The sequence below is a fragment of the Thalassophryne amazonica genome, chromosome 2 (genome assembly GCF_902500255.1).
Source record: "Thalassophryne amazonica chromosome 2, fThaAma1.1, whole genome shotgun sequence".
Taxonomy (NCBI): Eukaryota; Metazoa; Chordata; class Actinopteri; order Batrachoidiformes; family Batrachoididae; genus Thalassophryne; species Thalassophryne amazonica.
Window position 1 is genome coordinate 106,746,470 of NC_047104.1, and position 15,827 is coordinate 106,762,296.

At 41.3% G+C, this 15,827-nt stretch overlaps 1 protein-coding gene across 5 annotated transcripts in view; it reads right to left on the reverse strand.

The window, feature by feature from the left end:
- Window positions 1–15,827, reverse strand: part of sox6 (SRY-box transcription factor 6) — a 419,745-nt gene that overhangs the window by 403,163 nt on the left and 755 nt on the right. The gene's annotated exons all lie outside the window — the stretch shown is intronic.

Below are 15,827 nucleotides of genomic sequence, written 5' to 3' on the forward strand. Positions count from 1 at the left end.
TTTGTTTTGTTATGTTTTGTTTTATTTTGTTTTTACCTTTTGAAAAACTCCTATAATATCCTGTTAAAAGAAGCAGAAAAAAAATCCAACCAGTCATCCATCATGTCAAAATAAAATATAATGTTACCAATGATGATAACTGTGGCTATTTATAGTCAAATTGCCAAAGGAAAGCAGGAGAGTCTAGACCTCTCGAGTCTGCACACGTTTTAATGTATGATTTTTACTGTTCCATTATGTAAGTCCCATTGTCCATTGATTGTAGCAACAGCAGAGGAAATGAGCATACAGTAAGTCTGCAGTCTGGACTGGAAGCACAGAAGGTGGTCGAGCAGTGCATAGAACAAGAGAGGAAAGAGAGAGAGAGAGAAAACGCTGCCCTACAGCCAGCCACAATGTGGCCTTTGTGACATAATGCACTCTGCACAGCAGATTGTGGAAAATAATTCAAAATTTACTAGTAAGCATATCCAGCAATAACAACTGACATCACAGCCTTTACTATATATCCCATGTTTCTGGGAGCATTTTACATTTTAGCAGAGAATGAGGGGGGTAAGAAAAACATCGTCAAGCACTTATTATGTTCCCATCATGTAGTGGGAGCCCATTACAGCATGGCACCGGCAACGGTAAAACTGAGAGAGCGTGGCAAGAAGGAGAGCTGTGGAACACTTAGACTAACATGACAAACTTACTGCACACTGCGGTGAAAGACAGATTGCAAACAAAACACTTTGCACCTCAAGATTTAATTTCAAGTTTCAATTTTGTATTCAGATTTTGGCTTCTGTGTGCAAATGTCTGTGTCAGGATGAGCTTAAGTGCAAAAAATCAGCAGCACCACAGCAGACAATACAAAGTTAACCGTGCTAAAAGCACAACAGGTGGGTCACATGAACTTTTTTTTCTTCTTCTTCTTCTTCTTCTTCTCATACACAGTTCACACTTTTAATTATTCAACCAGAAAAACTGACATTGCTCCAAGCAAAAGACAGCGTGCTCTCTGCGGCCACGAGCTCTCACCACCCGCACAGGTTCAAGCAGAGTAGGCTTTCAATCTTCCAACGGGACAAAATAAAAATCTAAATAGATTAAATTCTGCACTCAAACATGCAATAAGTGCATCAAGGTGTGCTTAAACATGAAGAAAAATGTGATTCTGGATCGCTTTTCTCTCAGCACCGCAGACGTTAGTTCTTAATTGAATGAGCTTTTAAATAAAACAAAACAGCCTTTAGAAATCATACCCATTCCATGAGTAAAATATATTATGAATAACACATATAAATACATCCACTGAAATATGTGACTGGCATCCAGCTTAAAAATACCACAGCTGTACCACTTCACATTTTTAAATGGCAAAAATAACATTTTTACAGAACAGCTATGACTGTGTGTGTGTGTGTGTGTGTGTGTGTGTGTGTGTGTGTGTGTGTGTGTGTGTGTGTGTGTGTGTGTGTGTGTGTGTGTGTGTGTGTGTGTGTGTGTGTGTGCGCACGTTTCCACTTCACAACAGCCCCCTAACCTCGCATTGGACAGACTGTGGCCTAACAGTAAAATGTTGAAATTGGAAAAAATATTACCCCTCTTTTTCTTGAATAGCTGCGAGATAAGCACCCTTTAGCAATGAAGCCAGTGGAGTTTAAGCTTATTATGAATACCTCTCAGAGCGCGGCAGCATGTACTGTAGAAATCAAAGGGAGTAATAAGCAGGTAAGCCAGTGTCATTTTAAGGAGGAAGTCACTTGTGAAATTGTAAAATCTGCAGGCCCTGCTGACAATCTTCTGCCCTCAGAACACTCCCATAAATGATTTCTAATGGCAGCGGTTATCATATATCAGAAAAAGTTTGAGGCTTGTGAGGTGAAAAGAAAGAAAATCCCATGCGAATCTCTCCATTGATGGAGACTAACAATGATAAGACCATTTATCTCTTTGATTAAACAGCACATACCCAGTTTCATAAAGCGGTCTAATCTTGTTTAGTCATATAAATTCACTTACTTGACTAATTTTTGGGTATTAATTCTTGCACAAACCGCTTAGTCGGCTAAAGCTACGCGTTACCTGACTAAAGGCCCCTTCACACATAACACGACTGAAGCCGACTAGCGCACGAAGGAGGAATTGCATGCCAGTCATGAAAAATCAGAGTTGTCTCTAACGCTTCGTACACCTGTCTCTACAACTGTTCGCGCACACCAGCAGCCGAAAGACAGAGAGTGCCCTGTGAGTGCTCATTCGATCCTTCTTGTGGCAGGTGTCAGCCAAATTCCAGTTGACACACATGAACATCCAACACCACTCACGTGACACTTAGAAAATGTGGTGCCATTTGCGCTGTCAGCACGAAAATAGTCAGCACGCGACCACTTTCGAGATGGCTGTGGAATTTGTCTAAGTGCCCCCACGACTGTGGAGTTGCCAAACAACACACATGGCGTGCCAGAGTGTCGCCCCCCCCCCCCAACACATGTGCCGTGCGTGTGTATAACACGTGTGTTGCCCTCCCTGCTCCCCCACATGTGGTGTACATGTGTTCCGCACCCCCTTGCTCCTCCCCGCAACACATGTGGCGTGCAGGGGGAGCACACTTGCATGACATGCTGATATGTATGTACAGATGAGGAGCAGCCAGCCAGAGCGCACACAGCACAGCAAGGCGCCTCTCAGCTGATTGCTGGTCAGAGACTGACAGCTGGAAATGACGGCTCAGTGCACACAACATGTCACATTAAAAACACAGAGGCCACAGCCAGGACAGGTATACAAATAATTACTACAATAACTACATACACAATTACATGCCAAAATAACTACAAAAAAAAAAAGATCACATAACACACAAACAGAGAGTGACACTTTGGTCTGTGCACTGAACAAACAGGCGGTGTGTCTGGCTGCCAACAGCAGTAGCTGTTGAGATCTCCGGTCCTGGACATCACAGCTGTAGAACACGTACCGTGTTTTGACAGACATGACCTTACAACTGTCCACCATGACACACGGGTGTGTGCTTTCTGTCTTCATGTGGAAATAGATAAAAACATATATCGCTGTTGCGACGGGCTGGAGTGTGCACACAGCGCGCACACTGACAGGCTGTCCCAGATGAAACGGACCATCAGTTCATGTGGACACGCAGCAGGCGATCTGAATGTCACATCTGTCTGACAGAACACGTGTGTCCTGTGAGCTGTGCGCCACAGGACTATGACAAGCCAACAGTGCGACAAATATGGCACTATCAGTCATGTATCACAAAAAATATGTGTAATAAATATTTGTCAGTTATTATGGTGCTTTCTTCATCGTAAATAAAGACGACGAAAACTTCCTCTTCATCTACATCGTCTAATTTCTCTTTGTTTTTAAAATACATTTATCTCCTTGTTGATTTGGGAACGTTCACGCTTGCCCGACTGTATGTCCCTCTCGATGTCGAAGTTTTTGGGGTTCGCTCATTCGGGCTGTTTTGCCGTGATTCGCCCTGATTCCTACTTATTCATGCTGTGTGTGAAGGGGCCCTAATGTTTTTAGCCTGGTACAGAGGAAGCTAATCTTATTTTAGTCAACAAAACTTCAGTGTCTTGCCTCAAACCACCACTTGATGGAACACTCAAAAGCACCTCTACATCATATACACACACACATACACACACACACACACACACATATATATATATATATATATATATATATATATATATATATATAAAATGCATCAGGTCCACAAGCATTTTGCTTTGGACAAAATTATTCGAAACATGGGGCAGGGCGCCTATGTTTAGAAAATACAAATTAAGACAAAAAACCACCTATACTAATATGGGCTATACTTTTTCCCCTGAATATTCATCCATGATTCTAAATTATCTGCAGTTCTCTTAATCACAGCTCCTCCTCCTTTAATCACAGGGCTGTAATTAGGTCCTAATAAAGCATTTTGCCATCTTCTTGGAGTGCCTCAGTGTCACTCACATATCAAACCATGAAATACCGTGTTAAGGGGCTGTCAGCCTCAAAGCAAAGCTGCTCCAGCAGCAGTGATACAGATACTACAGGCACACCCTCTTACACTAATTGAAATTATCGAAAGCTCTGCTTACATGTGACACTTGACCATGTCTGAAACTGTGGCTTGAAGCGGAGCAGTCAAAAGCGTGATGGTTGTGCCAGCACTAAGGCTCTACTGGGTTCTCTGATGTTGGGTAATTGTTTAAACCTGAGTGGATATGGCACGAGGCCGCACGCTGCCTCTTCTGCCAAGAGCGAGCGAGAGAGAGAAACTTCTCTCCAGCACTTTTCTCCTCTTTACTTCTGTTCTAATTCAGTCCAGTGCAGGCTTCAAGTAAAACCATGACGGCTCTACGTTCATCTCTGAGAACCAGTGTCGGGGATGATGATCAGTGACCACAAGTTGATAATGATGACTGTTTAATTAGAAGCCTTTCTTCGGTCTGGCCGCAACCCAAACTCCTCCACCCTGCAGATGGCAACCAATAAATTTAGCTTTGCTGAGGATGAGGAGGAACATTGTACTTCTCAAGTTTACCCTCAGCCCCGCCCCTAACCAAGGACATAAAGCTTTTCTCTCCGCTGACATAAAAACGTAACTATAACCCTGCTACGTAAGTCCAACTGTGTCTCCTAACTGTGTGCACAGTATGTGCAACTTCACGACAATAAGTCACATGTTTTAAAAGATACAACTAATGTTCCATTTATGGAACGTCAGACTCTCAAAGCCTTACTGTAGTATTCCTAGCAATAATAAACAAGCTGTCTCTTTTCAAATATAATCAGTCTTCAGTTATTTTACTTCTTGATTCTGCTGTTCCTCAAACAGGACAACTCCTCCACCCCGTACCACATTCCTCCCCCGCCACCTGTCAATCATCCTCCGCCTGACAAACTTCCACTCAGGGATTTATTCGCTGGTACCGCCTGGCAGAACACCGGGCTCTGTTTGTACTGTATGTGTGCGCACGTGTGTCAAGGCGTGTGCCAGAATGGCTGTCCCCTCAGATCGTCAAAGAGGCTCATGGGAAAGTCGCTGCAGGGGCCAAGCCACAAGCTTTCTCTATCATTTCAGCAGACTTCTCTTTTTTAGTCCCATTGAAGAAAGTGATTATCGCAGGCCGAACTTATACTCTTCGAGCCGTGCACTGCTTTTTGGGTTTCCCTCACTCTGGTAGCGCCGTGCTTGTAAATGTGCAACTGAACCATTTAGATTCTTCTGAGGCACCATTTAAAAGTGCTGTGCATAATGTTTCTGCTGCGTTACACGGTTGTTTCTAAAGCACGCACGTTCATTCATTGACTGTCAAATATCGAGCAGATGACTGCTAATTGCAGTTTGATTTTCTATTACACTTGCTTGAAGCTGAAAAGTTATATTTTCCAGTCCTGCTAACTCTGCTGTGGTTATGGTCACACACTTGCCACGCATGGGTACTACTGAGACGGTGGAGAGATGTGCCGTTTGGAAAATGTGTTTGAATCATTTTGGTAAGCAGACCTGCTTGTTGTAGAATAGCCCTGATGTGAAATGAGAGCTAAAGCCAGATATTAAAAAAGATATGGATATGGAAGAAATCAGTCACTGCATATCGCTTTTTCCTGATCAAGTGCACTAAATATTCTCCACCACCTTTAAAACGGACTGATTTTTCTGATGCTGGATGATCTGAACCCACCAGATTTTTGTCTTGATTTTGGTGTCACGTTATTTCCAACATACAAAACCATTTCCTTTCTGCATTGTGTCATTACATTTTGAAGGACAGATATTCCACATGATCCTTTACTTTCTGTTAAGTTTATATCCTCAACAAAAAAGTTTAATTTGATCAGTTCACTTCAATTCTATTCATTTTCAGGAAAAAAAAAAGGCTCAGTTGAATGAAATAGAAATTAGGGCTAAAATCTGCTCTCTAACCTCAGTGGTCACTAATATAGAGCAAGGGCCAACTTCATGTGAGTCAAAGATCAAAGCAAATGATTATCATTTTCATGAAAACTGTTAATTTGGATCAGTTAGAAACTTGGGGTCCCAGAGTTAATTAAGGCCAATATCTGCTCTCCAGCTTCAGTGGTCACTAATATACAGCAAGGCCCAACTTAATGTGGGTCAAAGATCAAAGCAAGTGATTCTGATCATTTTCATGAAAACTGTTCATTTGGATCAAATAGAAACTTGGGGTCCCAGACTTAATTAAGGCCAATATCTGCTCTCCAGCTTCAGTGGTCACTAATATACAGCAAGGCCCAATTTAATGTGGGTCAAAGATCAAAGCAATCAATTACCTGATCATTTGGATCACATACAACTTGGGGTCCCATTAAGTAAGGCCAAAATCTGCTCTCCAGCTTCAATGGTCACTAATATACAGCATGAGCCAACTTCATGTGAGTCAAAGACCACAGTCGGTCATTTTGGTAATTTTCAGAAAAACATTCAGTTGGATTAAATTATGCAGCACCGTGGGTTAGTGGTTAGCACTGTTGTCTCACAGCAAGAAGGTCATGGGATCAATTCCCACCTGTGGCCTTTCTGTGTGGAGTTTGCATGTTCTCCCCGTGTTTGCACCAGTTTCCTCCCACATCAAAACACATGCGGGTTAGGTGGATTAGAAACTTTAAAACTGTCCTTAGGGGTGTGTGGGTGGTCATATGTTTGTTTGTCAATATGTGGCCCAGTGACAGACTGGCGTCCTGTCCAGGGTGAACCTCGCCTCACGCCCTGTGACTGCTGGGAAAAGCTCCAGCCCTCTGCAGCTCTTGATTGGAGTAAGCGATTGAAGATGAGTGAGTGGATTAAAATGTGGGTTCTCTGTGTAATTTAAACCTAAAATCTACTCTCTAGCATCAGTGGTTACTGAGATCTGAGCAGTATGTGAATTTTTTTTGTTGTTTTTGACAGTCTCTGAGGTAACGCTTCTATGTCTGAAAAAGTGTTCCATTGGAGCTCATAAAAACTTGCATTTTCCAAATAATTTGACTCCAAAGTTAAAAATTTTGGATCAGTGGTTCATGACATATAACAGAATAGTTCCAGCAGCGCATAAAATGACTAAATGATGAACTACACGTCAGTTTGTTTGTTTGTTTGTTTGTTTGTTGTTATTTGAATGGATGGTGTCTTGCCCCAGGAAAAAGAAGTCACCCTTTTGTTTGGAGAAAAAAAAAAAATTCTGAACTAAAAGAGGCTGATTTTGATCTATTACACATCATAAAAACCGTCTGAGGCAACATGAACACAAACATCATTATTTGCAGACACTTTAGGCTCACAATTTGTACTCTTTGCCTATCTTTTCAGCAAGACAATGTAAACACCACCTCCATTCACTCTCCGAGAGAGAGAGAGAGAGACAGAGAGAGAATAACAAACAGGCACAGAGCGAGAGAAAGCTTGTGGTTTGGTCTGCTGAAGCCATTTTCTCATAATGCGCATTAAGGCCAAAAGCTTGTCACACATCCAAGTCAGTGTAAAAAGAAATTATTCAGAAAGGAAACAAAGGAGCTGGGCAAAAGGAGATGCTATGGTTTACTTCATCATAACTTTTGCCACAAGACCATTTCCACCCATTCCCCCGCCCTCCTGCTTTGTCACTTTGATTTACATTTGGCATCATGCGTCAGGGTTTTCCATAGGAAAAACTGTTGGGAATCTGAATTCTGGCCCAATACGTCCTTTCCTTTCTATTAGTTCCTCGCCTTTTTTCAATGTCACAGTAGCTGCTCCATGATGCATGCGCACAGTCATTGTTTGTTTCCATCGGTAAGGGCTAAAGACTTCTATCCAAACAGCCTGAAATTCAGCAAAGATGTCTCTGTGGCAAGAACTTTACAACCAAAATCTCCAAAAGGCATATCACGCAAAAAGATGCCAACATATACAAGCATCCTAACAAAAGAGCTCCCAGCATCCTGAGGGCTGAATTGGCGAGTGAAGCGGATAGGGTGGCTTAGTCACAAACCGTGGAGCATATTTTACATCTCATGTCAGATCGAGCTGGCAGAGAGCAGACACGCTGTCAAGCTCCACCAGCTGGATAATGTCTAATCGTTCAGCTTTGGAGACCAGTGTAAGAATATAAAAAGTGACTTCCGCCTGGTACAAATGTGACTCACACAGCCGTGGGGACACCGGGTCAGTTAAGAGTCTCAAAATCAAGAGATCTTCATGATCAAAGATTAGAAGAGGCATCAGGTAACTGAGGTCTTGACGACCTTGTGATACAGCAGTACAAATTAAAATGAAAATGCTAATTATTTGAGGGCCAAATAATATTAATATTATTATTACTACTACTACTACTACTACTAAAGTCTACATTTTATTTACTGGAAACTGATGACAGTGCCAAAACAACAACAAAAAAATGTATGTGTTGACAACAGATTGAAAACCATTATGGAAATGCCCCTGGGTCTGAGTCTGTACCAATCAATCACTCTAATGGTTTCTTCCATCACCGGTGTCCCACCATATGAAGAAACTTCGTGAAAATTCTCACACACAGTTTTTACTCATTCTAATGACAGACAGACTAACAATGGTGAAAACATACTTGGTAACAACTCTGGACATTCTGAGTCCTTCCAAATTATTAGTAACCGGATACATCTGAGATTTTTTTATGATGGAATGTATCGGCTTCCAATACACTCTGAAGCTGAGATGTATCTCCAAAGAAGGAAGGAAACAAGAATGAAGAATACTATTTCTTATTGCAATCTTTCAGTTGTCAGACAATATTACAATACTGTTCTGTACACACACACACACACACACATGCAATACATACATATATATATATATATATATATGATACAGTTAATGCATTAACTGCATCATAGTGAGCCTTAGAACTTTTCAGCCTACCCTCGTATGTATATATATATATATATATATATATATATATATATATATATATATATATATATATATATATATATCAGCCCAGTCTCACGGTTTTGGGTTTTGTTTTTTTTTTCATTTTCTTTGTAATCGTCCCCCTCTTGTAAGAGTCTAACCATATCGTGTCTACCCTCCCTTTTTTATATATATATATATATATATATATATATATATATATATATATATATATATATATATATATATAAAAGTCCTTTTGGCTGCTCCCTTTTTGCACTCGGGGTTGCAACAGCAAATCCAAGGTGGATCTGCATGTTGAATTGGCCCAGGTTTTACACCGGATGCCCTTCCTGATGCAACTCCACATTACATGGAGAAATGTGGCAGGGATGGGATTTGAACCTGGATCCTTCTGAACTGAAACCAAGCGCATTAACCACTTGGCCACCACCCCTGCAACTGTGTCACTCTAAGAACTAAAACACTGAATTTAATTGATAAAGTTAAGGTAACTTTTCCACATAATATTGTCAATTAAGTGCAAAACAATTGTAGTTGAAATTAATTAAATCAAATGAAACATTATTACTTAAATCCCTAAAATTAACAATTGCAAGTATATTGAAAATAATAGTATTAATTACATTTAAAACCTCTGTGTTTATATATATATATATATATATATATATATATATATATATATATATATATATATATATATATATATACGAGGGCTGTCCGTAAAGTATAGGTCCTTTTTATTTTTTTCAAAAACTATATGGATTTCATTCATATGTTTTTACGTCAGACATGCTTGCACCCTCGTGCGCATGCGTGAGTTTTTCCACGCCTGTCGGTGACGTCATTCACCTGTGAGCACTCCTTGTGGGAGGAGTCGTCCAGCCCCTCGTCGGAATTCCTTTGTCTGAGAAGTTGCTGAGAGACTGGCACTTTGTTTGATCAAAATTTTTTCTAAACCTGTGAGACACATCGAAGTGGACATGGTTCGAAAAATTAAGCTGGTTTTCAGTGAAAATTTTAACAGCTGATGAGAGATTTTGAGGTGATTCTGTCGCTTTAAGGACTTTTCACGGTGCGAGACGTCGTGCAGCGCTCTCAGGCAGCGTCATCAGCCTGTTTCAAGCTTAAACCTCCACATTTCAGGCTCTATTGATCCAGGACGTCGTGAGAGAACAGAGAAGTTTCAGAAGAAGTCGGTTTCAGCATTTTATCCGGATATTCCACTGTTAAAGGAGATTTTTTTTAATGAAAGACGTGCGGACGGGTCCGCGCGTCAGGACGCAGCCGACGCGGCGCGGCGGCACAGGAAAAACACCTCCGTGTTGATAACCATTTGTTAAAATCCAGTTGGCTTTTGATGGCTTTCAGTGGAGTGAGTATATGAGAAATTGTTTATCAGCTGGAGATGTTCCAACTTGTCCTCAAGGCTTCCAACAGAGGTGTTTTTCCTGTGGCGGAGCGTCGCGGCGGCTGCGAGCCGACGCTGCAATCCGCCCGCACGTCTTTCATTAAAAAAATTTCCTTTAACAGTGGAATATCCGGATAAAATGCTGAAACCGACTTCTTCTGAAACTTCTCTGTTCTCTCACGACGTCCTGGATCAACAGAGCCTGAAATGTGGAGGTTTTAAGCTTGAAACAGGCTGATGACGCTGCCTGAGAGCGCTGCGCGACGTCTCGCACCGTGAAAAGTCCTTAAAGCGACAGAATCACCTCAAAATCTCTCATCAGCTGTTAAAATTTTCACTGAAGACCAGCTTAATTTTTTGAACCGTGTCCACTTCGATGTGTCTCACAGGTTTAGAAAAAATTTTGATCAAACAAAGCGCCAGTCTCTCAGCAACTTCTCAGACAAAGGAATTCCGACGAGGGGCTGGACGACTCCTCCCACAAGGAGTGCTCACAGGCGAATGACGTCACCGACAGGCGTGGAAAAACTCACGCATGCGCACGAGGGTTCAAGCATGTCTGACGTAAAAACATATGAATTAAATCCATATAGTTTTTGAAAAAAATAAAAAGGACCTATACTTTACGGACAGACCTCGTATAAGTCCTTTTGGCTGCTCCCTTTTTGCACTCGGGGTTGCAACAGCAAATCCAAGGTGGATCTGCACGTTGAATTGGCACAGGTTTTACACCGGATGCCCTTCCTGATGCAACTCCACATTACATGGGGAAATGTGGCAGGGGTGGGATTTGAACCAGGAAATATATATATATATATATATATATATATATATATATATATATATATATATATATATATATATATATCCACACTCATCATACACATGAGTTTATTGTGATGTTGTGTACGTACGGTCACACCCTTTTGAGTTTCATACCAAATCATCATGCAGGTAGTATTTACTGACATGATGTGCCAAGGGCCATAAGCCACTGTTTCATGAACCTTATTCAGCCCCTAGTCTGCCACTTTCAGACCCACGCATCAGCAGTGCATGAAGCATTTAGTGCCTTACTTTGAATTAAAAATGACCATTTTACCCTGTATTCTGTGCTGCTGCTTTAGCCTAATGTCTCCTTCATTTGCCGCGAGTCGTGTCATTGTCGCAGCTGCTCTTGCGACTTGAAGTGATATTTTCAGTCCTTTAAATCCTGCAGCATGAGCTCACCCATGGGAAGGTCTGATCCAAATACAATGGGAGGTGATCACATGGAAAAAAAGGTTTTTGTGTGTGTGTGCACATGTGTGTGTGTGAGGGAGAGAGAGCGGAGCCAACAATCCACATTACACTAATCTCTTTTCCCTTGTTCACTCACAAAACACAATCTGAAGTCTTAGTGCTCTTCCAATTCTACAAGGATGAAGGTCCATCAGGGCCATCTGCCAGTGCGCCACACTCCGGCTTCGTTTTTCCACCAACAACTCCACTAGTGCATGCAGCCTATAAATCCAAGCACCGTATCATAATAAGAGCAACAAAGTCGAGGGCTTACTGTAATTATCTCAGTGGCTAAAAAAAAAGAAGTTTGCCAAAAAAAGAAAAACAATGTGTTTTTCTTGATATCCAAACGTCTACAGACTGACGCCACTGTTTGTTTAAAATTCCGTTTCAACCAGCTGCACTCTTCATACAACCTGACAATTCTCTCAGCCTTGCTGTGCTGTGCACGTGTGTGTGCACATGTAAATGTGCGTGCTCGTGCATGTGCATTTGTGTGTGCGGGACTCCAAAATCCAGCACATTTTAATTACTGCCCGAATTCACTGTGCATCTCTTTGATATGGAAATAAGTCCACCCATGTCTTCACATAGCCACTGTACAAATCTTCATGTGACTCATAAAAAACAATAAGGCCGACTAATTCCTGCACCTGATTACAGTCACCAGACCTGAGACAGAACTGCCCGGACATCGAGGCCCTCCCAATTAATTCTACATATTAATGCACGAGTCAAAATAAATAAATAAATAAATCAACAGAGGCTACTTACCAAACACTGCTGCATGTTGAAGCCAAAGTTAATTATGCACAACTACGCTACGGCCGAACAGAAAATGCCCAATTATTTTGAGAAAAACATATTCAGTGGGAGAGTGAATGATACAGATCAAAACGGGCCACTTAGGTTACTTGTGCAATTATAGTGTTGCAGTGAAGATGCATATATTTAGAATTTGGGGGGTGGGGTGGGGGGTCGGTTTCATGTTCAATCTTTTAAAGTTCCTAATAACTTACTGCAAGCAGAGGACAAATAATAGACCACAAATGCAGCTGAGGCTTCTTTCTCAATACCAAAAAAAAGCATTATTTAACTTAATTCAAATAATCCAAAATGTCATTTTTTTTTAAGATAAAATGAATAATACCGTCCTAAATTCCGAACAAAAACTGCAGGAATTTCAAAATAATACCCTTGTAAATCCCATTAATTCTCAACAAAAACTGTAGGAATTTCAAAATGTAATGTATTTACAAGCAGTTGGTATATCAAATTATCTCACAGCTCCTGACTTTTCAACAGAAACGATGAGTGCGTGTACACAAATCCTCGCCTTCTGCTCTTCAGCTGACCGTTGATTTCAGCCAATATTTCAAGATGATGTCCTATGTGTGGTCCTGAGGAATTTCTGCCTCCATAAGCACAAATTGGCTTCAGTTTTTCCAGCAACAATTACAAAATTGTTGCAACAGAATATGCAAAAAAAAAGCTCTAAAGTCATCATGCGACATGTCACTTATGACATCGTCAGGGTGACTTGTCAGAAACCTCACGTTGCAATGGACCCCCCCACCCTCCCACCCAAAAAAAGGACATCTTCCCAACACGTGATGATTGTTGAAATGTTCTACTGGAAATTAGATAACACTTAGAAAGACAGATGTCACAACATGTGCTGCCATATTTATTATCTCCCATCGTCTTCCACCCTTCTGCGCCCCCCCACCCCCACCGCTGCCTCCACCTTTACCAGACCTGCTGTTGTTTACCTCATCTCATCTTGTTTATCGTCAGCTCTCCTCTGCCCCCAAACAGAGGAGGACTATGTATGCACCCTCCAGAAAGCCGTCTCTCTCCCTGACAAAGAGCTGGAACAAATGTGCCGTCTTTCTGCAAAATGCTGCACACACACACACAGATAATGTGACATGCGTGGGCCTTGTTACGCATCTTTAGGGGGATTCTGATGCCAGAGTGTCAAAAGAGAAAAGTACCACACACACACACACACACACACACACACACACACTGTGTCTCACAGGAAATATACAAATGGTACTTGTACACTTAAGAACTTTGAATATCAAGGCGCTTAACACACACTGCTTAAAGCTACAAATGACACCCAAATATAAATAATACAAATACATTTCTGTGAAACCAACTTACAGTTATCTTAATAGAGGCCACAGAAAGAAACCAAATAACTTTTATTGTCTTACAGATAAACACCAGCAGACATTAGTACCATGAAACATGATAAAAATGGATCATCAGCTCCACACATAGTTAAACTGGATTAAATTCAGTGTGTGGCACAAAGTATTACATTCATTTTGGCCTCAGCCTTTCTGTTACACTTTACTGGCACAAATTTAAATTGTAAATAAATAAATAAATACCACCCCAGGTGCCCTTTTGAGACACACCGGACGTGGATACATGAAACCATTTTTTTTAAACATTCATGTTAAGTTGAAAGCTCTAAAATCTTCAAACTTACTGGCACATCAGTGTCAGAGTGTCTGCTGACTCCAGGTGTAAAATGCTTCTTTTTACATTATTGCAATAATAATAATAAATTTTACATGTTCTATATCCTCTCAGATTTGTTCTTAAAATACAGTAAAAAAGGGCAAAGCGCTGGTCAAATAATAAAACGACATCCTGCTGCTGGAAACTTGTAAACTGGCTGTTTAACTTTTTTGTGTTTCAGGTGCAGTTAGTGCGTCAATAAGGCAAACAGTGAGCGGATAAAGTTGTTCAAGTATAATATTACTGATGCTTGCATATTGTGCATAAAGTGACGTGCACAGAAAGCGGGGAAAACTCAGTTCGAGGTGTTATTCTGTTGCATCTTTCTCCCTTCTGTCGGGACTTTTTTTTTTTTGCAGAGCGACGCACACAAAGTGTCCTTTGGAGACAGCGTGGCCGCGCACAGCTATCAGGACAATGTGCTGAACGGACAGTCTAATTATAAATGTGTCATTTAGACCGCAGAGCCACCTTACCTTATGAGGAAACCTGCAGAGTTACGGCGCAAAGCGGAATATCTGCGCTCTGACGGCGCACCTCCGCTTTTTAACAATTAGACCTTTTTAATGCGTTATTGCATCAAGAAGGAGGGAAATTCCAAAGGGATAATGACCTAAAAATAATCACAAATCTCACATAAATATGAGGGGAAACTGCCTAATTTAAAAAGCTTAGTGAGGATGCGCATTTTGTTTAATAGATAATTAGAAATATTCTATTAATGTTCCTAGAAAACATTTTTTTTTTAATATTGGGACACAAACTTTACAAGCATCCTCATACGGCGCTTATTTTAAATCCGCGCTCTTAAATGTTTGGCTAACTTTCAAAAAAAAAAAGTTATTTGCAAATGCACAGATTTGATATAAATCTGAACAAATGTGTGTGTGTGTGTGTGTGTGTGTGTGTGTGTGTGTGTGTGTGTGTGTGTGTGTGTGTGTGTGTGTGTGTGTGTGTGTGTGTGTGTGTGTGTGTGTGTGTGTGTGTGTGTGTGTGTGTGTGTGTTTATTAACCCGCCGTCTTTGGTGATCGTTTAGTCTCCCAGAAACCACCGGGGTTCAAAAGCAACAATTTAATCCTTGTTAACCCTCTCCGTGTGTGCGCACGTGTGCACGCGCGTGAACGTGTACCCTTCGTTTGCCGCGCGCGCACATGCGCCCTCGCGCAGATTTCTCGTCTTAAATGGAAAAGTGAGTGTTGAAGTGCGCGGACAAGCCTAGCGATTGTTGAATTTAATTTATGGCTTAAACATTCTTTACAGGTCAGCTCGCTTGACCTCCCGAGAACGTCGTGGAAGAGAATATTCCCAGGCTAAAGAAGAGCTGAAGAGCTGAAGAGCCTGGCGTTTAAAATGTTCCACAGAGAAACAAAACAAACAAACAAACAACAACAAAAAAAGCAGCCGCAGAGGGGAACGATTTTACACAAGAGTCCTGAGAGTTTGTTTTATTTGTATTTATTTTACTGAGATAAAGTACAAACTTGTTGACCTCGCGGGCAGAGCGGCAAAGTAGTCCGCGGCGCGCACAGGCGCACGGAGCGCGCGGTACCGCTCTGTGCGCACCAGCGAAACTGCCACCAGCGGATCAAAGTTGCGGCGCATGTAAACAAAAAACAACAACACTGAACAACTGTCAGAGTTTAGGGTCTTTTGTTTATCTCGGGTTTTTTTTTAATATCTCACCA